Below are 27,431 nucleotides of genomic sequence, written 5' to 3'. Positions count from 1 at the left end.
GTTCTACTTATTCATTGGTTGCTTCTTGTATGTGTCCTGACCAGGGATCAAACATACAACCTTGGAGTATCAGGATGGTGCTCTAGTCAACTGAGCTTCCTGGCCAGGGCTCCTGCTCTTTAAAAATCACTGGAAGTAGGGACTAGGGCATTAAAAAATCCCCATGTGATACTGATGATGTGGGCCTACAGACCAGAAACCTTTTGCCATTCTATGATATACAGTTAAGAAAATTACTGAAGGAAATCCAGAGCCTCAGGGTTTGAAATAATTGTGCAATGTAGAATTTGGAATGAAGGATTAAACTAACAGTATGAGGAGATAAATTAGCAAGACAATCACTCTTTAAAAAAAGCAACAAATAACTGTACTACTTAGATTTGGTCCCAACTCAAATATTCAAAAATAACAAACTATCATGCTGAGATCCACCTGAAAGCAAACTTTGGAAGAAGAATGAGAGTTCACATTTATTAACAACGCATGACCACATGGTTTTCATTAGCTACAAGATGGAAAGGATCTGAAAGATTAGGTAAGAAATAAAAAATTACCCAAGAACTGAAACCTAGAAAATGGGTATGGATTTCGCCTAGAGAAAACAAAAGGAAATAAAGAAACCAATTAAAAAAAGAGCATAGAAATGTGAACTGAAATAAAAATTGACAATGCTCTCCTTGTGTAAGGCTATTTATGCCTGACTTTATCCCACTTATGTGGAAACAAGGATAAGTGAACATCTTTGGTCCAGTGGGTCTAGTCCAGGAATTGATGGTTCGGGCTCAGGTGGTCTGGAAGAGGGCTCACTAGGAAAGGTGAAGGTGTGGGTTTCTGGGCAGCAAGGACACAATCATGACAGTTGAGAAGGCTGAGTGTGTCCTTCAGAAACAGGAATGTTTTGTTCTGAACTTTCCTGTGTCCCATTAATGCAATTATGACTGGTCAGAGTTTAGATGACAATGGGGTCCACTCTTATCCCATTAAAAGAAAACTACAGGTTCTGTGATGTCCAATAGTTTGGGCCATTTTGCTCTGGAAATTTGGTAGCACCCTATGCTGATATGGTTTACAGACCAGCAGCCTTAGCATCACCTGCAGAACTGCAGGCCCCACCCAGATGGACATACTAAATCAGAATGTGAATTTAACCAACATTCCTGGTTTATAGTCACATTAAAGCTGTAGAATGGAAGAAATGCTCTAGAACAATGAAGGGACATTGTTAGATCAGTGATTTTATCTAAACGAGCATGTGAAAAATGCAGATTCCTTGGCTCAAAGAGTCTACTTCCATAGGCTTGGCATCTTCATCTCAGACAAGCACCTCACCTAATTATGATTCTCACACTCAAAGGATAATTTTTTTAAAATATATTTTATTGATTTTTTACAGAGAGGAAGGGAGAGAGATAGAGAGTTAGAAACATTGATGAAAGAGAAACATCGATCAGCCACCTCCTGCACATCTCCCACTGGGGATGTGCCCGCAACCCAGGTATATGCCCTTGACCGGAATCGAACCTGGGACCCCTCAGTCCGCAGGCCGACCCTCTATCCACTGAGCCAAACCGGTTTTGGCTCAAAGGATAACTTAAGAAACAGGGTAATAGCAGGTAAATAAAAAGAAACTAGTCACTCTAAAAAGGATTATGTAACACTAGAGGCCTGGTGCATGAAATTTGTGCATGGGGGGGGGGGCGGTGTGCCTCAGCCCAGCCTTCACCCTCTCCAATCTAGGACCCCTTGGGGGATGTGCCTAGTCGGACATCCCCCTCACAATCCGGGACTGCTGGCTCCCAACCGCTCGCCTGCCTACCTGATTGCCCCTAACCACTTCTACTTGCCTGCCTAATCACCCCCTAACCACTCCCCTGCCAGCCTGATCGACACCTAACTGCTCCCCTGCCAGCCCAATCTCCCCCAACTGCCCTCCCCTACTGACCCAGTCACCCCCAACTGCCCTCCCCTGCAGGCCTGCACCCCCCCCCCCCCCAACTGCCCTCCCCTGCTGGCCATCTTATGGCAGTAATCTTGTGCCCACATGGGGGCGGCCATCTTGTACAAGGATGTGATGATCAATTTGCATATTACCTCTATTATATAGGATAGTCTGGCATCTGATTTAGAGAGAAATATTTTATGGTAGTGTTTCTAGACTCTTCTGATCATAAGATTCACTTGAGTGTTATTGTTAAACATTCAATTTCCCTAATGCTTCTCTAGCGTTTTGATGCTGTGGGTCTGGTAATATATATAGTTACATAAGTACCTTGGTGGTTCTTATAATTAGAGAGGTTTAGGAGAACTGTTTTACTGGAAGGCACACAGCTCAAAAAAAAAAAAAAAGTCATCCACGGTACAGTTAAAAATGGCATTGCCCAAGGTGGGCCAGCTCATCACCTGGTCAGTTAAAGCAGAAAAACCAGGTTCTTGTTGGAGGAAGGGAATCATGTACAAAAGAAATTTTCAGAAAGTCACATGCCCTTATCCAGATGTTCTGTGAAGTGGACATGAAGCCTGATTGGAAACAGGGATTGTTCACCAGGAGGGGGTACCTGTGTTGGAAATCAAGTCCGCTGAGCCTGAGAAAGGAACCGAGTCCACAGTGGGTAAATGAGACTTTGTGGTCACTGCTTTCTTGTCTTGAGATAAAGGCACAACTTTGGAAGATAATTCTCCAAACAAAGTTATCTTTGAGCCTGCATTTTCATCTCAAGGAGGAAAAAATAATAATTTGTTAGGGAACTAAGTGGGGAAAAATCCTAATAATAAGACCAGGAATAAACATTCAGACTCCAGTGCAGAAGAAAGTAATCAGAATGTCATGATAAATGACAAGCTGAAGTTACATGGTTATAAAGGTGTTACTGTAGATAACTAGATATTAAAGGAAGAAAGCAAAGGGAATTGGACATTGTGAGCCTAATGGGATGGGGAGCTGAATCGGACACTGAGCCTGTTTGCCTCACCAGGAATCTAAAGCTTCACACACACTCTGGAAGACTGCTGCAGAGGGGACTTAACCCCTAGACTAGACAGGAAATATCTCCAGGAACACTTCCTGCCCTCAGGTACTGATGTAAGGGAGCAGGGGGAGGTAAGTACATATGCAACAGAAGTCAAAATGGTGCAGAGGGAGGTGCTTGACCACAGAGATCAGTCAGTGGGCCTGGGGAAACAATGGATAGGTTGGAGTGGACCTGCAAAAGCTTGGAAAGTTGATTGGGTATTTTGAAAAGGTATCTGGTCATAGAAGAACAAAGAAGACCTCCCTCCCCCTCTCCCTCTCCCTCTCCCTCTCCCTCTCCCTCTCCCTCTCCCTCTCCCTCTCCCTCTCCCTCTCCCTCTCCCTCTCCCTCTCCCTCTCCCTCTCCCTCTCCCTCTCCCTCTCCCTCTCCCTCTCCCTCCCTCATTCCTTCATGCACTCACACTCTGTGACCCCTGTTCATCCTCTTCCTTTTCATGCTCTCTCTGTGGCAGCCATGGGGGTCTAGCACCAGCCATGGGGCCCATAGCAAACCACAAGGGCTCCAAAGGACTAAGCTTTAGTACAGTGGTTCTCAACCTTCCTAATGCTGCGACCCTTTAATACAGTTCCTCATGTTGTGGTGACACCCAACCATAAAATTATTTTCATTGCTACTTCATAACTGTAATTTTGCTACTGTTATGAATTGTAATATAAATATCTGATATGCAGGATGCATTTTCATTGTTACAAATTGAACATAATTAAAGCATAGTGATTAATCGCAAAAAAATATGTAATTATTTAAGTGTTTTCTGATGGTCTTAGGCGACCCCTGTGATGGGTCGTTCGACCCCCAAAGGGGTCGCGACCCACAGGTTGAGAACCGCTGCTTTAGTATGAAGTAGAAACTCTGGACACTGGCCTTTGTTTTGGCCTTGATGAAAACAAGATTGGACATTTCTATGGCGGAACTGACAAAATTGGGGCCCAGGGGGCAGCTTCCATTGGAATAAATCTTACTACACCATAATCTCTCAATTGATTGTGTATTTCCTTGGAATGCTTTCCTCTGATCCTGTGGAAGAATCTGATTTCCATGGGCAACAAAGGGGTAAAGTGTTACTTAAGAATAATTATATGAACCTACTTCTGAGCAAAGTCTCAATGGGATAAAATTTAATTTAGAGGTTTTACCTTTAAGGAATAGGGACAATCACAGGTTAATAAAACTCACCTGTTTCACACCATTGTGTGTGTATGGCAGAGCAAAAGAAAGAAAAAAGGGAAATCAGGAATTAAGTTAAACATTTCCTGCCTTCCAATTCATATTTTTATATACAATGCTGGTTTTTCACCCCATAACCTCAAAATTACAATAATCAGAGCCTTGCCCTATCCAGTTTTGCTCAGTGGATAGACCGTTGGCCTGTGAACTGGGGGGTCCTGGGTGCGATTTCGGTCAAGGGCACATGCCCAGGTTGCGGGCTCAGTCCCCGGTGGGGGGTGTTCGGGAGGCAGCCAATCGATGGTTCTCTCTCATCATTGATGTTCCTATTTCTCTTTCCCTCTCCCTTCCTCTCTGAAATCAATAAAAATATATTTTAATAAAATAAAATAATCAGAGCCTTAAATGCAAATGTAATGATTCTATGGTCTGAATAAACAAAACTTTGGAAATATTTTATGATTTTTTTCCATCTTAAATAATTATTATGGAGACAGTAAAATGTGTTACGTATTGGTATATGAAATAATAACACCACCTAAAGGAGAAATTAAAATTGTAGTGGAAGCTCCCTTACACATAGGGATAGCTGCTAGATAATAAAGGAGGAATGAGATTCTAAAGAAAGGTTTTATTGCCTTCCACAGAGATCTCAAAAGTATGGCAGCCAATCATGTTTTACTGCAATAGTTTACATAATGACTTGGATATAATGCAAGTACCTGTCCTGAAGAAACAAAAGATGTTAGCAAAAGTCCCCCATTGGTGCCATACATCAATCCTTCTTTGATAAAAGCATCCTGGAGAGTACTATCAGGGTGATACACTGGAAAATTAAGTGCTGCATATAAATGAGTTTTCTGCAGCATGAGAGAACACATGAAACAGAGATGAAATAAATTATTTCCTTTTTCAAAATAACTCAGAATATGAACCCCAAAATTCTCACATTAGGACTGTTTTTATAGTCTGTCAATAGTTTTGGAGACTGTTCCACTGCAACAGAGAAAAGCACAAGTGAGGTTATTTCATTTAAATATTATTAGGGTAAAAAAAATTATAACCCAGACACAAAGTTTCACATTTGATTTAAGTAAGAGATACATTTCTAGACATTAAACTTTCCAGAATTAGTAATACATTATGAAGTTACTAGTGACCCAGTGCATGAAATTCATGCACATTAAAAGGGAATTAATTAGAGGAAATATTTTAATATTGCTATTTGCCCTCTTTCTATAATAGAAGTGTCAGAGACTAAAGAAAATTAGTAAAATGTATATGAAAATCTTCCTCCTGTCAGAGTCTGGGGCACGCCCTGGGAACCAGAGTCAAGTCCCCGCCCACCCATGTGCACCTTGAAATCCATAAGACCAGACCCGGCTGGCCCCACCCCCATTGGGCTAGATCCAGACTCCACCCCAATCAAGCCCCGCCAGGGCAGGGGGCACACCTTGAGGCTCCCATCAAGCCCCGGCGGGGTGGGGGGGGGCCGCAACCTCAGGTCCCCCGGCCCAGGTCGGGGTGGGTGGTGCACCTTGAGGTCCCCCGTCAAACCCCCCATGGTGGGGGGCGCAGCCTCAGGTCCTCCAGCCTGGTGCTGGGGCGGGGGCTGCGGCCTCAGGTCCCCAACCTGGTGCTGGAGCAACAGACGTGGCCTGAGGTCCCCAATCAAGCCCTGCCAGCCAGGGGGCATGGCCTCAGGTCCCACAGCTCGGTGCCAGGGCGTGGGGTATAGCCTCAGGTCCCCTGGCCTGGTGCTGAGGAAGGGGGCACAGCCTGTGGTCCTCTGTCAAGCTCTGCCAGGTGGGGGGCTCAGCCTCAGTTCCCCTGCCCCGGCCCAGCGCCAAGCAGCCTCAGGTCCCTACTGATTGCTCATTAAGGCTTGTTATGGGAACTCGGCCTCCGCTGTGGGTGCAGCCATCTTGTTATGGCGTGATGTTCAATTTGCCTATTCCCTCTTTATTAGATAGGATCCTGGGTCACTCCCCTGTCACTCCTCCTGCAATCTTTGCTGAGAAGGCAATTGTGCTTTCAGCTGGATGGCGACTTTTCTAAACATTTGTTTGCAATGAAATTGAAAAGAAATGTTTTGAGTTGCATATATTTTGACAAAATTAGTGCTCATCTCAGTAGTTAAATCCTGCTATCTGCAGTTTGCAAACACTTATGTGACAGACTTGTCAAACACAGCTAGTGATGCCACATGTCAAAGGCTTGAGGGAAATTACAGGTTTCTCAAGTGTCACAGGTGACTTCGAGTGGGCAAGAAGATGAGGCAAAACTTGTAAATGACTGAAACAATTTGAAATGAGCATTCTTGGTGAATGTCCCAGCTGTTGCTGGATGGGCACTCTTAAGTAGCTCAAATAGGTATTTGAGTTCAGGGTAAAATAGTCAAAAGAAAACCAGACAAAATATTTGCCTTTATTTCTGTAACTTGTTGTGGTCACTGGATTTCTGACTGCATGATCTAAGCTGCTCATAAATCATAAAGGTAGCTATGAAAATGAATAAGCAAAAACCTCATTTGAAATGGAGTCGGATATGCACCCCTAAGTTCATAGCAGCGTTATTTACAATAGCCAAGATTTGGAAGTAACCCACATGTCTATCAGCAGATAAGTGGATAAAAAAGCTGTGGTACATTTTTATAATGGAATACTACTCAGCCGTAAAAGAGAGGGAAATTTTACCTTTTGTGACAGCATGAATGGACCTGGAGACTATTTTTCTAAGTGAAATAAGCCAGTCAGAGAAAGACCATGTGATTTCACTTATATGTGGGATCTAATGAACAAAATAAACCAACAAAGTTGAGACAGAATCAGGGATAAAGAGAACAGACTGACAATTGTCACAGGGGAGGGGATTGGGAATTGGGTGAGATGGCAAAGGAATTAAGCAAAGAAAAACAAAATAAAAATCAGACACAGCCAACAGTATGGTGATTACCAGAGGGAAAGGAGATGGGGAGAAGTAGACGAGGGTAAAGGGGACAATAAATGGTGATGGAAAGAGACTTGACTTGGGGTAATAAACACACTAATCAGTATACAAATGATGTATTGTAGAATTGTATACTTGAAACCTATGTAATTTTATTAACCAATGTCACCACAATAAATTTAATTAAATAAGTGAATGAATGAAAGAATGAATGAATGAATAAAATGGATTCAGGAAGCTAAAATAGAGAACTCTCATTCAGGTGTCACTCAGGGCACACTACTGACCCCAACAGGAAGAGACAACACCTTGCATCTCAGACAGGAAGTGATACTACTTTATTACCTCAGGGAGAGGAAGAAAGATTCCTCCTTGCCCAGTAACAGCTTTGTCAATGGCAGACTGCAGTAACTCAGCCAATGCAAATCACTTTAGTTCAAACTCTCAGTTTTCTCCAATGAATACTTCATTTGGAACAGTTCCTTCCCAAATCCATAAAAGAAAGTTCCTCCCCTTTGTTTTTCTGGACTTGCATGTGGTTCTTGGGATTAGACCACATACCCCTAATAGTAGAGGCCCGGTGCACAAAATTTGTGCATGGGTGGGGTCCCTAGGTCTGGTTGGTGATCAGGGCCTACTGGGGCCATCTCTCCCAGTCCCAAATTTTGTGCACCGGGCCTCTAGTATTGCAGTCCTTTGTTGTTACCCAAAAAAACATTTTGTTGGATAAATATTTGGCTATTTGTTTAGGGCCAACAATGCTGTATTAGCCTTCTCAACCCCCCCGCCCCTTCACTTTGCTTCAAATAAGTCAATTTTTAGGAGGAAAGACTGTGTGAAGAAGAATAATAAAGAAATATGAATTTGGGGACAGGCCATTATTATCATTTTTAAAACAAAATTCCAAGTTTCTTAATCTCTGAAAACCTGAGGAAGATTATTATCTAGGAACTGATCTCAAGAGCATAATTTGATCATGTGTGTCTTACACCAATATTATTTGTTAAGGGAAGAATTATTTTTATATATATAAAAGCCAAGCGACCAGAATGATGAAATGACCAGAACAACCAGCACTGCGGTGGCCAACCAGCCCAATCAGGGCCCTGATCAGCTGCCCCCCACCCTGATTGATCAGGGGCAGGGCTAGCCGGCCAACCTCCCCTGTCCCCTACCCCTAGCTGGCCCTGCCCCCAATTGGGACTGGGCGAGACGGCCCCAATAGGTCCTGATTTCCAACCAGACCTAGGGACCCCACCTATGCACAAATTTTGTGAACTGGGCCTCTAGTATCATTACAAATAGAAGCTTTTAGAGCAGGGGTGGGCAAACTTTTTGACTCGAGGGCCACAATGGGTTCTTAAACTGGACCGGAGGGCCGGAACAAAAGCATGGATAGAGTGTTTGTGTGAACTAATATAAATTCAAAGTAAACATCATTACATAAAAGGGTACGGTATTTTTCTTTTTTAGTTTTATTCATTTCAAACGGGCCGGATCCGTAGTTTGCCCACTGCTGTTTTAGAGTATGTCCACATATATAGGGAATGTGAAATTATGAATGACAAAGATCTCTTGGATCAAACAAATTTCTTTTTAAAAAATATATTATTATTGATTTCAGACAGGAAGGGAGAGAGAGAGAGAGAAAGAAACATTAATGATGAGAGAAAATCATCTATTGCTGCCTCCTGCACACCCCCTACTGGGGATCAAGCTTGCAACCCAGGCATATGCCCTGATTGGGAATCAAACCATGACTGCCTGGTTCATAAGTCAACACTCAACCAATGAGCTACACCAGCTGGGCAAACAAATTTCTGTACAAATTCAGCTTTCTAAGTTCTTGCACATTCATGAAGTGTAAGGGAGACATTTTAAGGTGAGTTGATATTTGTGGGTAATTCTTTATATCTTACTCTGAAAACTTAAGATTTCCTTTCCTCATGTTTGCCAAAAAAGTGTAATATTTATTATCCTATTTCTCATGTTTCCTTCTTACTTGACTTTCCTTTTAATGAGAAATATCCTTCACATCAACTGCCTAATAAAATCATTGGTTGTATAGTTTAATTTTAAAGTATTCTCTTCATGAGCCATTTATCTATTTTCCTTTCTAGTCCAAATGGCAGACATTAAATTACATCTCTGGGTGGATGTAATTAATCATTTGTTCCAAAGTGCAGAAAAGAAGAAAAAGGTTAGAAGCATTTAAAGCCTCTTTGTGTTTCCTTTTTATTAGGAAAAAGCAAACAGTGGGTTGAAAACTTGATTTATTTCCCTTAACCCTGTTTGAAGATCACCTTTAAAACAAGGGGTCAAATGTAGCTTAAAATGAATTCCCTATGCAGTATTTATGTAAGTCCCTGGGTTAAAGTATTTCAAAGCTAATAAATATTGGAGTCATATGAAGGGAGCCATCTAATATGACAGTATACAGGATTTGGGAGTGATTGTGGTCTTTCAATGAAAGGATCCAGCTAGAAGGGAGATGTTATGGTTGACATGTGGGGAAGCTGCCTGAAATAATGATATTCGATTTCCATTTGGTCCTCTGCCATCAAACAAACAAGTCATTACTGCAATCCACAAAGTAGCTATCCCTGGTAAAGTAATTCACTGAATGATTTCAGTAGATTACTTGCTTTTTGTGGCTACACTTGTCATCTTTAAATATTTACCAAGACATTGCAATGTTAAGCTAAGATAAACTTGTATTTTTATCATCAATTTGGCCCACTATTTCCAAAACAAAGAGAAAAGTGACAAACCATGTTTAAAGACATTCAATTACATAGAGATTTTTTCCTTTCCAAAAATATTAGCAGAAATGTATTTAAATAATTTTTTATAAATCTACTAGGGGTGCAGTGCATTAAATTCATGCACAGGGGGGTGGAGGGATGCCCCTCAGCCTGGCCTGCACCCTCTCCAATCTGGGACCCCTCGGGGGATGTCTGACTGCCAGTTTAGGCCCGATCTGATCTGGCCTAAACCGGCAGTCAGACAACCCCCTCTCGCAATCCGGGACTGCTGGCTCCTAACCGCTCACCTGACTGCCTGACTGATTGCCTCTAACCACTCTGCCTGCCAACCTGCTCACCTTCAACTTCACCCCCTGCCGGCCTGCTCACCCCAAACTGGTCCCCTCTGCTGACCTGATCACCCCCAACTGCCCTCCCCTCCTGGCCTGATCACCCCTAACCAACTCTGCCTTGGCCCTGCCACCATGGCTTTGTCCAGAAGGTTTCACTGTCTAATTAGCATATTACCCTTTTATTAGTATAGACTAGAGGTCCGGTACACAAAAATCTGTGCACTCCGGGGGGGGGGGGGTCCCTCAGCCCGGCCTGTGCCCTCTCGCAGTCTGGGACCACTCGGGAGATAACGCCCTGCTGGCTTAGGCCTGCTCCCAGGTGGCAGAGGGCAGGCCCAATCCTTAGGTGCAGCCCCTGGTCGGGCTCAGAACAGGGCCAATTGGGGAGTTGGGGCACCGCCCCTGTCATGCACAGAGCAGGGCGGATCGGGAGGTTGCAATGCCACCCTCAGTCACGCTCAGGGTAGGGCCAATTGGGGGGTTGGGGCACCGCCCCTGTCACACTCAAGGCAGGGTCGATGGGGAGGTTGCGGCACCACCCCCTGTCACGCACAGAGCAGGGCCCATCAGGGGGGTTGGGGAGCTCCCCCCTGTCATGCACAGAGCAGGGCCCATCAGGGGGTTGAGGAGCTCTGCCCTGCCACTCACAGAGTAGGGCCGATAGGGGAGTTGGGGCACCGCCCCCTGTCACACACAGAGCAGGGCGGATCAGGGGGTTGGGGCGCCGCCACTGTCACACTCAGGGCAGGGCCAATGGGGAGGTTATGGCTCTACCCCGTCACACACAGAGCAGGGCCCCTGGGGGGTGGGGTGTCGGGGCGCTGCCCTCTATCACCCACAGAGCAGGGCCGATCAGGGGGTTGGGGTGCCGCCACTGTCACACTCAGGGCAGGGCCAACCAGGGGGTTTGGGCGCTGCCCCCTGTCACGCTGATACCAGTGCTGGGAGGCATATTACCCTTTTACTATATAGCATAGAGGCCTGGTGCACGGGTGGGGGCCGGCTGGTTTGCCCTGAAGAGTGTCCTGGATCAGGGTGGGGGTCCCCACTGGGGTACCTGGCCAGCCTGGGTGAGGGGATGATGGCTGTTTACAGCTGGTCACACATTCTTCAGGGTGGGGGTCCCTACTGGGGTGCCTTGCCAGTCTGGGTGAGGGGCTGAGGGCTGTTTTCAGGCTGTCAGGTGACTGAAGCTCCCAACCGCTCCTTTTTTTCTTTTTTTTTTTTTTATTCTGGGCCAGCTTTAGCTCTGAGGCTTGGCTCCATCTCTGAGGCCTCTGCTGCTGAAAGCAGGTATCTGGTTTCTTTGGGTTCTATAATCGAAACAATGTATAACTCCAGCTCTGAGATCCCGGCTCGCTGAAAGCAGGTTTCTGGGGTTTTGTTTAGCTTCTATATTTGTTACAATGTTTCAAACTGCAGGCTCAGAGGCCGGCAAGGCAGGCGGGGAATGTTGGAGTCCGCCGTCACTGAATCAAGCAAGCCTCATTCATGTTCGCTTTAAGCTGCCTGGCTGCTGGCCGTCATCTTGGCTGGCAGTTAATTTGCATATCTCACTGATTAGCCAATAGGAAGGGTAGCAGTTGTACGCCAATTACCATGTTTCTCTTTTATTAGATAGGATAGTATATGACATACTGCCATAACTATAACATATCTACCAGTATTACTCTACGAGAATACGTACTTCATGCGATAGGAAGGCATTTAATACATTACATTGTATATGTTGTAAGTAGTAGGAAATACTGTATTCATAGCAATAATATACACCCTGTGACTTCCCTTCCTTATTTGGGAATGGTTCCCCAGTTCTTTGAACATTTCCTGGCCCCTGATGTATTTTTTTTTTCATCAGTGTAACTTTTTTTTACTGTTTATTGCACATAATTTGAGGTCTTTAATTTCTAACCACCAATGATTCAAAGAACTATTTTTTTTTCCATGAAGTTTAACATTAACATTAGTGAATTCATGTATTCATGTGTTTTTATTGTAAACATTTGAATTATTCACATTGCCATAGATCCTGAACTCATAAGCGTGGACCATGCACAGGCTGGCAGCAAGCCAAAAAGCCACTCTGCAAGCAAACAGATACTCTGCATAAGGAGAAAAGTCATAGCACAACATTTAATGCCCAACCTGAGTCACCTCAGAATGTTACATATATTGACTTCTTAATTCATATAGTATCGGGAACTCAACTGCTTGGTTGGTGACAGGGTTGACCTGGTTTCAGGAGGATTATTCCTGAAATAATTAAGGAAAGGGGGGATCAATCTTTCTTCTTGGTTGCTTGCTCCTCCCTAGCACCTTCATCTTTCTTCTCATCCTCAGCTTCTTGGGCATCTTCTCCTTCACCTTCACCTCCCTCTTCCTCCTTTGTGTCCTCAAATTCTTCCTTGGAACCTTCTTCCTCTTCCTCTCCTTCCTCTTCCTCACCCTCTTCCTTCTCCTTCTCCTCCTCTTCAGCTTCTCCTTCAGAGGAGGGTTCATCCTTAGCTTCCTCAGAGGTGTCCTCCACCTCGATCTGCTCCTCCTGGACGTGGCTAGTGTATTAAGAAGGGAAGGAGCGAGCTGACATCAAGTAGGAGCTGGTCTGTAAACCACCGTAGGCAGATGGGCCAAAGACCTGGGAACTCTGGGAGTAGCTGCTGGCTATGCTTCCCATGCTGGTGAAACTGAGCTGGTCTCCTCACCTTCCAAGTGTTTCCTGTAAGCTGCAAAGTCAATGTCCACAGCCATCTTCACATTGAGGAGGTCCTGGTATTCTTTAAATATTGTGCCATTTCATTCTTTGCAGTTCTCAACTCATGTTCTAATTTGTTGATTGTATCTTGCATAGCACTAATGTCGGCTTTCTGCTTATCCTCCAGCTCTTGCAGCTGCTTTTCCAGCGCTTCGTTCATGTCCCGGTATGCTTCCATCTTCAGGGTCTTGGCCTTGAGCAGGCGGCAGCTCTCGGACACCTCATCCTTGGCGGCTGCTCTCGGTCAGCACGGTGAAGTGGCTCTTGAACCATTCTTCAGCATTCTGCAAGTTCTTGGCAGCCAGCTTCTCGTACTGGGCGCGGATGTCCTTGAGCTCCACGGAGAGGTCGGGCTTGGAAAACACGTCCGTCTTCACAGAGATCTGAGCATACTGGATCTGTGCCTGCAGCTGGGCGATCTCCTCTTCATGCACCTTCTTCAGAAAGGTGATTTCGTCCATCAGGCTGTCGATGCGCTTTTCAAGCTCAGTGCCGGCAAGAGCCACCTCCTCTGCACCTTTGTGCGCCTCCAGCAGCCAGTCCTCGGTGTCGGGGCGCTTCAGCACCTCTGCCTCATAGCACGCCTGCAGGTTGCTCCCAGCCCCTCCTGAGCCCTGGTGCCTCCTAACGGGGTCCTGAGGCTGCACCCCCAATCCCGCCACCCTCTCCTGGCTGAGATCCGGGCACGGTGGGACAGGGGTGCAGGCGTCCCATTTTCATTAAAATGTTCAACCCGCATCCTCCCCACCAGTGTCCGCAGGTGGCCCAGGGGCAGACAATGATCCCAGAGGCGCTCACTGCCCCTGCTAGGATGGCCTGGGGTGAGACAGTCCCACCAGGCCTTGTCGCTATGACTTGAACTTGCTTCCTTAACCAGGGACCTGGTGCTGGGTGGGCGGCAGTGGTGCTTCCTCCCCAGCCCCCGTTGGAGGGTCCCTGTGGTTTCAGAACCAAACTCTGAGGGCCTCCGTGGGTGGCAGTGGCCCTGAGCCCGCTGGTTCTCCCTTGATCCCAACAAGGCTTCTCACTCTTGCTTCTCACACTTGCTGAAAACCTTCTCAGTCCACTTGCCATAGTAATCAGTCGGGCTGAAAGGACTGGGGACTCCAGCGGGCCTGAGGGGACTGGGGGCCGCCATCTTGGTGTCAGAGTGATGGTTAATTTGCATATTACCCTTTTATTAGATAGGATTCTTGTTAAAAAACAGACAACTTGCCCTGGGAGTTAACAGGGTCTGGCCTATAGAGGGATTTTCAATCCCAGCAACAACACAGCGCCGGTAACTAACTATTACGCAGCCAGCTCTGGGCAGTGAACTTCCACTGGACAGAGAGGCCCTATAGCCTCAGAGGCCAACCCCAGAACACTGCCACCCAGAGGCTGAGCCACAAACTGACTCTTTGCTAAACACAAAATAAGGCAGTCTGGGAAACAAATGCGGCCTGCTTTACAATAAGGACTGTGGTTTACAACACAGAGGAACAGTGTATCGCAGGGAAACTCAACACTCTCCTGAATACCTGGCAGGTCTAAGGCGAGCCACACTGAAGAATAGAAGAACCGAAGGACCTTCACTACTGCAATTTTTTTTTTCTTTTTTCGCCTAAGAAACCAATTTTTTTCTTTTTTTTTTCCTTCTTCTTTTTATTCTTTCTTTTTTTTTTTCTTTTCTTCTTTTTCCATCACCTGATTTTACCCTTTTAATTACTACCTTCTTATTTTTAACCAGTATTATTACTGCTACCATTTTACCATTTTTTAAAGTGCCATTTTATTTTCTCTTTATTTTATTTTGGGATTAGTGTTCTCCATTCTATTTTCATCATTATATTATTGGTTGTTTCTAGTTTGCATTCATATCCAGGGAGCTGTTGCTGGAATTTGTTGGGATTAGTGGCTGTTCTATAGGAGTATTCTCCTCATATAAAAAGTCTCTTCCCTTCTTCCACTTCATTCTCTCTTTTCGCTTTTTTTTTCTTTTCTTTTCTTTTCTCGCTTTTATTTTCCCCCCTCCTTTTTCCCAATTTCATTTTTTCACTCCTTTTTTTGGTCCCTACTTTTCTTTTCTTTTTTCTCTTTTCTCTTTTTCTCTTCCTTCTTCCTTATCCCCCAATTCTCTTAATTCGGGTAGTCACCTTTATTTGGGGTTATTAATATTGTGAATATATTTATGTATATTGCCTGGTATGTGGTGCCTTGTTGTGTTGTATTTTGTACCTTTAAATCAACGCAGCAGATCCAAGCAACAGCAACCTCCTGAGCACCACATCCTCTGCTGAGGAACAGCAGCTGTACGTGAAACCTCGCCCCACCAGCCAGAAGAGCCACCATAGCTGTGAACAGCACCCACCAGAGGAGCTGCTGCCAACTGAAGAGCAGCTGCTACCGCAACCGCCCGAAGAGCAACCACAGACCAAGGAGTCACTGCCACCAAGGGAGCAACCACTGAACGACTCAACGTCTAGATATGTCAGTGAGATCAAACATGGGTAGACAATGAAAACCCCAAAGGAAAGAGAAGGAGGACTCTCCAGAAAAGCAGCTAAGTATTACAGAGGCATACAACATGACAGAAAAAGAATTCAGAATAAGGGTCCTAGAGTGCATAAACCGGATGGAGGAAAAAATCGACAACCTCTGCAAGAAGCAAGAAGAAACAGATGAAAAAATCGATAACATATGGAAGAAGCTAGAAGAAACAGATGAAAAAATGAACAACTTAAGTAAGACCCAAGAAGAAATGAGGAGTGATATAGCTGCAATGAAAAATGCCATTGAAAGTATCAACAGTAGACTAGGAGAAGCAGAGGACCGAATTAGTGAATTAGAAGACAAGGAAGCAAAACACACCCAAACTGTACTGCAATTGGAGAAAAAAATTAAAAGACAGGAGGAGAGCCTAAGGGAGCTTTGGGACAACATGAAACGAAACAACATACGAATAATAGGAGTACCAGAACAACAGAAGGATGAACAAGGATTAGAAAACCTATTAGAAGAAATAATATCAGAAAACTTCCCTGAGGTGGGGAAGAAAAAAGTCACACAAGCCCAGAGAGTCCCAAACAAGGTGAACCCAAAAAGACCCACACCAAGACACATCATAATTACCATGGCAAATGTTCAGGACAAAGAGAGAATTTTACAGGCTGCAAGAGAGAGACGGAAAGTTACATACAAGGGATCTCAAATTAGATTGTCAAATGATTTCTCAACAGAAACACATCAGGCCAGAAAAGAATGGATGGAAATTTACAAAGTGATGCAAAGCAAAGGACTGAATCCAATAATACTCTATCCAGCAAGGCTATCATTCAAACTTGAAGGGGAAATAAGAAGCTTCACAGACAAAAAAAGGCTAAGGGAGTTTATCACCACCAAGCCAGCAATGCAAGGAATGCTAAAGGGACTGGTATAAAAAGAAGAAATAAAAAGATCAGAAAGAAAACAGCCACACACAAAAAGAAATGGTTACAAACAAGTACCTTTCAATAATAACTTTAAACGTAAACGGACTAAATGCTCCAACCAAAAGACATCGAGTGGCTGAATGGATAAAAAAACATGACCCATACATCTGCTGTCTACAAGAAACCCACCTCATTAGAAGGGACTCACACAGACTGAAAGTGAAAGGATGGGAAAATATCTTTCAGGCAAATGGGAAGGAAAAGAAAGCTGGGGTAGCAATACTTATATCGGACAAAATAGACCTCAAAGTGAAGGCCATAACAAGAGATAAGGAAGGCCACTTCATAATACTAAAGGGATCAATACAACAAGAAGATATAACCCTGGTAAACATATATGCACCCAATGCAGGAGCACCAAAATTCATAAAAAAAACTCCTGGAAGATATCAAAGGAGAGATCGACAACAATACAATCATAGTAGGGGACTTTAATACACCACTGAGAGCACTGGATAAATCCTCTAGACAAACAATCAGCAAAGATACAGCAATCCTAAATGACTCACTAGAACAAATGGACTTAATAGACATCTTCAGAACACTTCACCCCAATGCCACGGAATATACATTCTACTCAAATGCTCATAAGACATATTCAAAAATAGACCATATATTGGGTCACAAGCAAAGTATCCCCAAATTCAAGAAGACTGAAATCATAAAAAGCGTCTTCGCAGACCATGATGGTATAGTATTAGAAATAAACTACAATAAAAACAACCCAAAATATTCAAACACCTGGAAGCTGAATAGCATGCTACTAAATATTGATTGGATTACCAATGAAATCAAAGAAGAAATTCAAAAAATCCTGAAAACTAATGACAATGAAAACACAGCAATCCAAAACCCATGGGACACAATGAAAGCAGTCCTGAGAGGGAAGTTTATAGCTCTACAGGCCTATCTCGAAAAACAAGAAAAAATGGTAGTAAATCATCTAACTCTACAACTCAAAGAATTAGAAAGAGAGCAACAAGAAAACCCCAGAGTGAGCAGAAGGAAGGAGATAATAAAGATTAGAGCAGAAATAAATGACATAGAGACCAAAAAAACAATACAGAAAATCAATGAAACCAAGAGCTGGTTCTTTGAAAGGATAAACAAGATTGACAAACCTCTAGCCAGACTCACCAAGAAGCAAAGAGAGAGGACTCAAATAAACAAAATCAGAAACGATAGAGGCGAAATAACAACAGACCCCACAGAAATACAAATGATTGTTAAAAAATACTATGGACAGCTCTACTCCAACAAACTAGACAACATGGAGGAAATGGACAAATTCCTAGAAAAATACAACATTCCAAAACTTAATCAGGAAGAATCTAAAAATCTCAACAGGCCAATAACTATGGAAGAAATTGAAGCAGTCATCAAAAAGCTTCCATCAAACAAAAGCCCAGGACCAGACGGCTTCACAGGGGAGTTTTACCAAACATTCAAGGAAGAACTAAAACCTATCCTCCTCAGACTACTACAAAAAATTCAAGAGGAAGGAACACTTCCAAGCTCATTCTATGAAGCCAGCATCACCCTAATACCAAAACCAGGTAAAGACAACACAATGAAAGAGAATTACAGGCCAATATCCCTCATGAACATAGATGCCAAAATCCTCAACAAAATCTTAGCAAATCGGATCCAGCAGTACATCAGAAAGATCATACACCATGACCAAGTAGGATTTATCCCAGGGATGCAAGGGTGGTACAATATCCGCAAATCAATAAACGTGATACATCACATAAACAAATTGAAAGAAAAAAACCACATGGTCATATCAATTGATGCAGAAAAAGCATTTGACAAAATCCAACACCCATTTTTGATAAAAACTCTCAGCAAGGGTGGGAGTAGAAGGATCATGCCTCAACATAATAAAAGCCATATATGACAGGCCCACAGCCAACATCATACTCAATGGAAGTGTTAGCCATTGCAGTTCGGCAAGAAGAAGAAATAAAAGGTATCCAAATTGGAAAAGAGGAAGTAAACCTGTCCTTATTTGTAGATGACATGATATTATACATACAAAACCCTATAGACTCCAACAAGAAGCTACTAGACTTAATACATGAATTTGGCAATGTAGCAGGATACAAAATTAACCCCAAGAAATCTGAGGCATTTCTATACACCAATAGTGAACTTTCAGAAAGAGAGATTATAAAAACAACCCCGTTTACCATCGCACCAAAAAAATTAAGCTACCTAGGAATAAACTTAACTAAAGAGGTAAAAGACCTCTACTCAGAAAACTACAGGACATTGAAAAAAGAGATAGAGGAAGACATAAACAGATGGAAGAACATACCGTGTTCATGGATTGGTAGAATCAACATCATTAAAATGTCCATACTACCCAAAGCAATCTATAAATTCAACGCACTTCCCATTAAAATACCAACGGCATACTTCAGAGATCTAGAACGAACTCTCCAAAAATTCATCTGGAATAAAAAAAGACCCCGAATAGCTGCAGCAATCCTGAGAAAGAAAAAAGTAGGTGGGATCCCAATACCAGATATCAAGCTGTATTACAAAGCCACTGTTCTCAAAACTGCCTGGTACTGGCACAAGAAGAGGCGTATAGATCAATGGAATAGAATAGAGAGCCCAGTAATCGGCCCGAACCAATATGCTCAATAATATTTGACAAAGGAGGCAAGAACATCCAATGGAGCCAAGATAGTCTCTTCAATAAACGGTGTTGGGAAAATTGGACAGATATATGCAAGAAAATGAAAGTACACCACCAAGTTACACCATACACAAAAATAAACTCAAAATGGATAAAGGACTTAAATGTACGACAGGAAACCATAAAAATTCTAGAAGAAGCCAAAGGCAACAAAATCTCAGACATATGCCGAAGCAATTTCTTCACTGATACAGCTCCTAGGGCACTTGAAACGAAAGAGAAAATGAACAAATGGGACTACATCAAAATAGAAAGCTTCTGCACAGCAAAAGAAACCATCAACAAAACAACGAGAAAACCCACTGCGTGGGAAAACATATTTGCCAATGTCATATCTGATAAGGGCCTAATCTCCAAAATTTATAGGGAACTCATACAACTTAACAAAAGGAAGATAAACAATCCAATCCAAAAATGGGCAAAGGACCTAAATAGACACCTTTCAAAAGAGGACATTCAGAAAGCCAACAGACATATGAAAACATGCTCAAAGTCACTAATCATCCGAGAGATGCAAATCAAAACAACAATGAGGTACCATCTCACACCTGTCAGATTGGCTATCATCAACAAATCAACAAATGACAAGTGCTGGAGAGGATGTGGAGAAAAAGGAACACTTGTGCACTGCTGGTGGGAATGCAGACTGGTGCAGCCACTATGGAAGACAGTATGGAGTTTCCTTAAAAAACTGAAAATGGAACTCCCATTTGACCCTGTGATCCCACTTCTAGGAATATATCCCAAGAAACCAGAAACACCAATCAGAAAGGATATATGCACCCCTATGTTCATAGCAGCACAATTCACCATAGCTAAGATCTGGAAACAGCCTAAGTGCCCATCAGTAGATGAATGGATTAGAAAACTGTGGTACATCTACACGATGGAATACTATGCTGCTCTAAAAAGGAAGTAACTCTTACCATTTGCAACAGTATGGATGGAACTGGAGAGCATTATGCTAAGTGAAATAAGCCAGTCAATGAAGGAAAGAAGGAAAAATACCACATGATCTCACTCATTCATGGATAATAGAGACCATTATAAACTTTTGAACAATAATAGATACAGAGGCAGAGCTGCCTCAAACAGATTGTCAAACTGCAGCGGGAAGGCCGGGGAGGGTTGGGGGGCAGGAGGTAGGGGGGTAATACATCAACTAAAGGACTTGTATGCATGCATATAAGCATAACCAATGGACATAAGACACTGGGGGATAGGGGAGACTAGGGGACTGTCTAGGGCGGGGGGATAAAATGGACACATATGTAATACCCTTTGTAATACTTTAAGCAATAAATAAAAAAATTTAAAAAAAAAACAGACAACTAATCTTGTTCTCCTCATCCTTCCTGGAACATCATGTACCTGATAACCATTAAAGAAACCCAAAACATCATTTAAGCTAAGAGAGAAGACATTGAACACAATGGTGTTTTAGCAACTATAGAATTCTAGTGAGGTCTATTGGGCCCCACTTAAAAAACATGTTTATACTCGCAAAACATTTACTGCATAATTTGCACTTTTTCTTTCAAATTAATCTATCACAATGCTTTATAATAGATTTATTTTTACAAAAATGACATATATCTGTGGGCAAAGAGTGGCCACATGCTAATCTGACTAGCTGAGAGAAGACCTGCATGGCGGCCTTATAAACTCAGAGGCCTAAAATAACCACAAAGAGTGGTCTAAAATTAAAAAAGTTTTTAACCAAAAGCAATTTATGGTGGGTAGTCAATGTCCTAGCTGGCATTTTCCCTGGCTAAGGTCAATCTGTATCCTAACTGAGCCTGTCTATTGTCTTTTTGCATCTAAGATAACAAATCTTTGGAATGTTACAGTAATTTTCTTTTTTCCATATCCTTCAAAGCACAGGCACTGTTCTGTGGACACCACAAACCCCCTCATTGTTATTGAGTTAATTGTTGATTGTAACAATCCTGTACCCACCTACGTAAAAGAAGCATGTGTCTATCATTTTTTTATCATTTTATTTTTTTATCTAATCCCAGAGGTTCCCCCACATTGCTTTCTCCAGTCTCCCTATGCTAGAACCAATGGATTTCATGTCTCCTCATTTGATTGTAATGTATAAAATAAGGTGCAACACTGTAATTCTCTAGAGCAGCGGTTCTCAACCTGTGGGTCGCGACCCCATTGGGGGTCGAACGACCCTTTCACAGGGATTGCCTAAGACCATCGGAAAACACATATATAATTACATATTGTTTTTGTGATTAATCACTATGCTTTAATTATGTTCAATTTGTAAGAATGAAATCGGAGGTCACCACAACATGAGGAACTGTATTAAAGGGTCGCGGCATTAGGAAGGTTGAGAACCACTGCTCTAGAGCATCATCTAAATCCATTGAGATTTTGCTTCCCAGCAATTATCGACTGTTTGGCTCAAATAAACTCAGAGAAATTCTTCACAGGTTTGAATGCTTATTACATTGACACACCCATAAAAAAAATTCAAACAGTGCAAAAAACTTAAATTAAAGCAATCAATCATTTCAAATTGAGGGTTAAAAGCTATGTCATGCTGTGCCACACTAGAATTTCCTGTTTTTCTTTTGCAACCACTTTTCAAAGTTTATTTACTAAATTTGTTCCTTTTTGTCTGAAAAGAGTTTATGATTTCTTGATTTTAAAAAATTATTTATGTTACATTTTGTTAATTTTTCTAGGTATATAATGGAAGATATTGTATAATTCAGATTCATTCCCTCATCATTTTTTTAATACTAGGTGATAATATTATTTCTTAAGAAGAAACTTGGCTTTTGATTCTCTGATTCACCATCTAATTCTCATCTATAACAGTTTTATTTTTATAACAGTTTTATTTTGATTATTGCTTTTTCTCAAGCCTTTCCTTTTCAATTTATGAAAAGAAATGAAGACAAAATGCACTAACAGCTTATTATAGCCATGAAATTAATAATGATACATTTATTTAAAAGTACTGTAATAACCAATAAGAGAAAGACAGATATCAATCACATGATCTCACTTATATGGGGAATCTAATGAACAAAGTAAAGTGACAAATAAAATAGAACCAGAAACATGGACACAAGGAACAGACTGAGGAATCTCAGAGGGAAGGGGGAGGGAGGGCAGGAAGAGATTAACCAAAGAACATATATGCATATATGTATAGCCCATGGACACAGACAATAAGGTAGTGTCCCTCTGGGGGAGGACAGGAACCAGGTGAGGATGGGGGGAAAAGCGGATATCTGTAATACTCTCAACAATAAAGAAAAAATATTTTTAATGTGCTATAAAAAATCCTATATAATAAAAGGGTAATATGTCAATAGACCGAACAGCAGAACAACCGAACAACCAATCAAAGAGTAATATGCTAATGATATGCTAAGGCTGCTCAACTGCTCACTATTATGTTTACCAACCACCATATGGCAGAAGTCAATTGGTCGACCAGTCACTATGACATGCACTAACCACCAGGGGGCAGATACTCTGACCAGTAGGTTAGCTTGCTGCTGGGGTCTGGCTGATGGGGATTGAGCGAGATGGGCCAGACACATCCTGGAGCCCTCCCGTGGTCCCTCCCCAGCCCGATCATGCACCGGTGGGGTCCCTCAGCCTGGCCTGCACCCTTTGCAATCCAGGACCCCTCAGGGGATGTGGATCCCGCAGGCCACTCCCCTTGGGAGGGCAGCAGATGCAGGGCTCATGGCTGGAGAGCACTGCTGTGGCAACATGAGCCTCTCCCGATCGGGACTGATTGGGCACGAGTCCATGGCAGGCACAGTGGGGCTGGGATGAGCAGGAGCAGCAGGGAGGAGCTGCAGGTGGCATTGGACTGTGGGTTTTGGCCCGATCCCTGCAGGCCACCCAGAGGAACCCCACTTGTGCACAAATTCATGCACTGGGCCTCTAGTCCTATATAATAAATAATATGCCAATTGACCATCATGACCTCGCATAAGATGGCTGCCCCCATGTGGTCATAAGATGACTGCTTCCATGTGGTCACAAGATGGCCACCCCCATGTAGTCACAAAATGGCCATGCCCATGTCATCACAAGATGGCCGCCACAAGATGGCTGGTAGGGGAAGGCAGTTGTGGGCAACTGGACCAGCAGAGGAGGGCAGTTGGGGGCAACCGAGCCAGCAGGGGAGGGTAGTTGGGGGCAATCAGGCTGGCAGGAGAGCAGTTAGGCATTGATTAGGCTGCCAGGGAAGTGGTTAGGGCAGGGGTGGGCAAACTTTTTAACTCGAGGGCCACAATGGGTTCTTAAACTGGACTGGAGGGCCGGAACAAAAGCATGGATTGAGTGTTTGTGTGAACTAATATAAATTCAAAGTAAACATCATTACATAAAAGAGTACAGTCTTTTATTTCAATAGTTTTATTCATTTCAAACAGGCCGGATCCGGCCCGTGGGCTGTAGTTTGCCCACGGCTGGGTTAGGGGGTGATCAGGCTGGCAAGCAGAAGTGGTTGGGGGCGATCAGGCAGGCAGGCAGGTGAAAGTTTGGGAGCCAGCAGTCCTGGATTGTGAGAGGAGTGTCTGACTGCCCACAGGGATCAGGCCTAAACTGGCAGTTGGACATCCCCCAAGGAGTCCCAGATTGGAGAGGGTGCAGGCTGGGCTGAGGGACACCCCCCATTGCACAAATTGCGTGTACTGGGCCTCTAGTATTTAATAATATGGAATGTTTATGAGTGAAAAAAGTACATTATAAAACAGAGTATAGTGTGGACAGTTATGCAAATAAATGTTTTAAAGGGATATTTTTTAATAAGTTTTAACAGCAATTTTTTTCTCTAGGTCAAAAGATTGCATATAATTTTTTTTCTGCATTACCAATTTTCTGTATTATATAAATGTTTCTTTTTAAATGGGAAAAATGTTCCTAAATTTTATAAAATTAAAAATTTTTAGAATGAATTTAAATATTAAAGAAGGACATAAATTTAAAAATGTTTCTCTTCCACTTCCTTTGACTCTCAGTTCAGCACCCCAAAGGTAAGCACTGATGATTTCTTTGGTATTTCATAAAATGTTAGTGCTTACCAAAACACGCACAAATATGAATATATGGATGTATATTATGTATGTATGTATGCATTCTTTTGTATTAAAATTGAATATCTATACTAATAATAGAGGAATAAGCAAATTGGCTGGGACACAGTCACATAACGACCAATCAGGATGGGGGTGGGGGTGGGGCCATGGCGGACAGCTCTCAGCATGCCTGTGCCAGGGGTCAGAAGGGCACAGAGGGGAATGGAGAGCAAATAGGCAGTTAAAGGTATCAGGCCAGGAGGGGAGAGCAGATAGGCAGTTAGGGTGATCAGGCCAGGAGGGGAGAGCGGTTAGGGGGATCACACTGGCAGGGGAGAGTAGTTAGGAACATCAGGCTGGCAGGGGAACAGTTAGGGGCATCAGGCAGGCAGGCAGGTGAGCAGTTAGGAGCCAGTGGTTCCGGATTGCGAGAGGGATCCCAGATTGGAGAGGATCCAGGCCAGGCTGAGGGACCCCCACCACCTGTGCAGGAAATTCGTACACTGGGCCTCTAGTCCTATATAATAAAAGCCTAATGGTGTCACGCCCTCATGCAATGCCCTCGCATGATGTTGCCACAAGATGGCTGAGTGCACAGTGGAGGCAGGGCCCAGTGGCCGCTCTTCGCTGTGAGGCCTGGGGGTCCCGTGGCTTCACAAGGCACAGAGGAGGCCGGTCCCAGTGTATCCGCCACTTTGCGTGGAGGAGGCAGGTCACGGCAGGGGAGGGCAGTTGGGGGAAACCGAGCCAGCAGGGGAGGGCAGTTGGGGGCGATTGGGCCAGCAGGGGAGTGGTTAGGGTTAGGGTTAGGGTTAAGGGAGAGTAGTTAGGAACATCAGGCTGGCAGGCAGAAGCAGTTAGGAGCAATCAGGCAGGCAGGCCTGTGAGCTGTTAGGAGCCAGGGGTCCCAAATTGGAGAGGATGCAGGCCGTGTTGAGAGACACCCCCTCCCATGCATGAATTTTATGCACCGGGCCTCTAGTAATACATAATGTTGACACCTGGATTTTTTTTTTCCTGCCTAACAATTCATAATGGACAACTTATCATATTGGCCCATATAAGTTGACCTAGTTATTCTTTTAAAAAAATATATTTTATTGATTTGTTGCAGAGGAAGGGAGAGGGGTAGAGTTAGAAACATCAATGAGAGAGAAACATAGATCAGCTGCCTCCTGCACACCTCCTACTGGGGATGTGCCCTTGACCGGAATCGAACCTGGGACCTTTTAGTCTGCAGACCGATGCTCTATCCAGTGAGCCAAACCAGTTAGGGCTGACCTAGTTCTTATTAGTGACAGTATAGTATTCCATTAAATGGATATATCATAATTTATTTAGCCAGATCTCAATTGATAGCTTTTACTTTTTATTTTATGACAAATAAACTGCAATAAGCTTTATAATATACTTTTGTACACTTGTAGAAAACATTTCTAGAGACACAGTTGATGGATCAATGACCAAAGGCAGATGTGCCTTTAAAATTTTTACACATTGGTGCCATTTGACAGTATCCATATTCTTATCAACTTTGTACGAGAATGTATTTTTTCATGTTTTCATAACACTTTCTTTGCCTGTTCAGTGAAAATGGTATTTCACTGTTATGTTAATATATATTTTGTTACTAGAGAATTGAAAACTTTTTTCCCATATATTTATAAGTAATTGGGACTTTCTCATGAACTGCTTGTCCATTTTGTTCATCCATTTCTCTGCCATTTATCCTTTTCTTTATTGGATGGTAAATATTCTTTTGTATATTATGAAATTTAACAGTTTTTAGGACATATGTTTTACAAACAGAGTATATTTATTTTTTTCTCCTGACTTTAAATTTTATGTTTTGCCATTCAGAATTAACTGTTTTGCATTCTGATTGGCAAACATTTTCTTTTATATGTTCTGGGAATTAATTATTATAAGAAACTCATCCAATATGATGTTTAAACAAAAGGCTACAAAGTGTTTTCAAGGAATGTTCTCATTAGGTGGGTGACATTGTAGGTTCTGGAAATGACCAATAATGCACATGACTGTATAGTTGAGTCATGTCTTAAGGAAGTAGCACAAAATGTTAAATTTTATAAACATTTTTAAAAATCATAACAATGTTTACAAAGAGCTAAACTGGATTCTATTTTATTTTATTTTTTTAAAAAATTTTATTGTTGAGAGTATTACAGATGTCCCTCCTTTTGCCCCCCTCCATCTGGTTCCCACTCCACCCCAGGCCTTCACCACCATATTGTCTCTGTCCATAGGTAAAGCATATATGCATATAAACTCTTTGTTTAATCTCTTCCCACTCCCACCCCATTTTCCTCTGAAATTCATCAGTCTGTTCCATGTTCCTATGCCTCTGATTCTATTTTATTCATCAGTTTATTTTGTTTATTAGATTTCTTGTTCATTTATTTTGATTTTTAGATTCAATTGTTGACAGATACATATTTATTGCAATTTTATTGTTCATATTTTTCTTCTCTTCCTCCTCCTCCTCCTCCCCCTCCTCCTCCTCCTTTCTCCTTATCCTTCCTCTTCTTTAAGAATACTCTTTAACATTCATGTAATTCTGGTCTTGTGGTAATAAACGCTTTTAGTTTTTCTCGTTTGTGAAGTTCTTTATCTGACCTTAAATTCTAAATGATAGCTTTGCTGGGTAGAGTAATCTTGGTTGTAGGCCCTTGCTATTCATCACTTTGAATATTTCTTGCCACTCCCTTCTGGCCTGCAATTTTCTGTTGAGAAATCAGCTTACAGTCGAATGGGTGCTCTCTTGTAAGTAACTAACTGCTTTTCTCTTGCTGCTTTTAAGATTCTCTCTTTGTCTTTCACCTTTGGCATTTTAATTATGATGTCTTAGTGCAGATCTTTTTGGGGTCCTCTTGTTTGGGACTGTCTGTGCTTCCTGGACTTGTATGTCTATTTCTTTCACCAGGCAGGGGAAGTTTTCTGTCATTATTTCTTCAAATAGGTTTTCAGTATCTTACTCTCTCTCTTCTCTTTATGGTACCCCCATAATGCAAATGCTGGCATGCTAGAAGTTGTCCTAGATGCCCCTTACATTATCTTTATTTTTTTATTCTTTTTTTTTCTTTTTGATCTTCTGATTGGGTGGTTGTTGTTTTTTTGTTTCCTCATATTCCAAATCATTGATTTGATTCTCAGAATCCTCTACCCTATTGTTAAAT

At 42.7% G+C, this 27,431-nt stretch overlaps 1 protein-coding gene and 1 pseudogene across 6 annotated transcripts in view; both read right to left on the bottom strand.

Moving 5' to 3' along the window:
• Positions 1–27,431, bottom strand: part of DCLK1 (doublecortin like kinase 1) — a 574,006-nt gene that overhangs the window by 151,194 nt on the left and 395,381 nt on the right. The gene's annotated exons all lie outside the window — the stretch shown is intronic.
• LOC132225885 (neurofilament light polypeptide-like) lies at positions 12,183–14,132 on the bottom strand (annotated as a pseudogene).

Source organism: Myotis daubentonii, chromosome 2, assembly GCF_963259705.1.
Source record: "Myotis daubentonii chromosome 2, mMyoDau2.1, whole genome shotgun sequence".
Taxonomy (NCBI): Eukaryota; Metazoa; Chordata; class Mammalia; order Chiroptera; family Vespertilionidae; genus Myotis; species Myotis daubentonii.
Note: the sequence above shows the minus strand (reverse complement) of the source record. Positions and strands in the feature narration are given on the sequence as shown.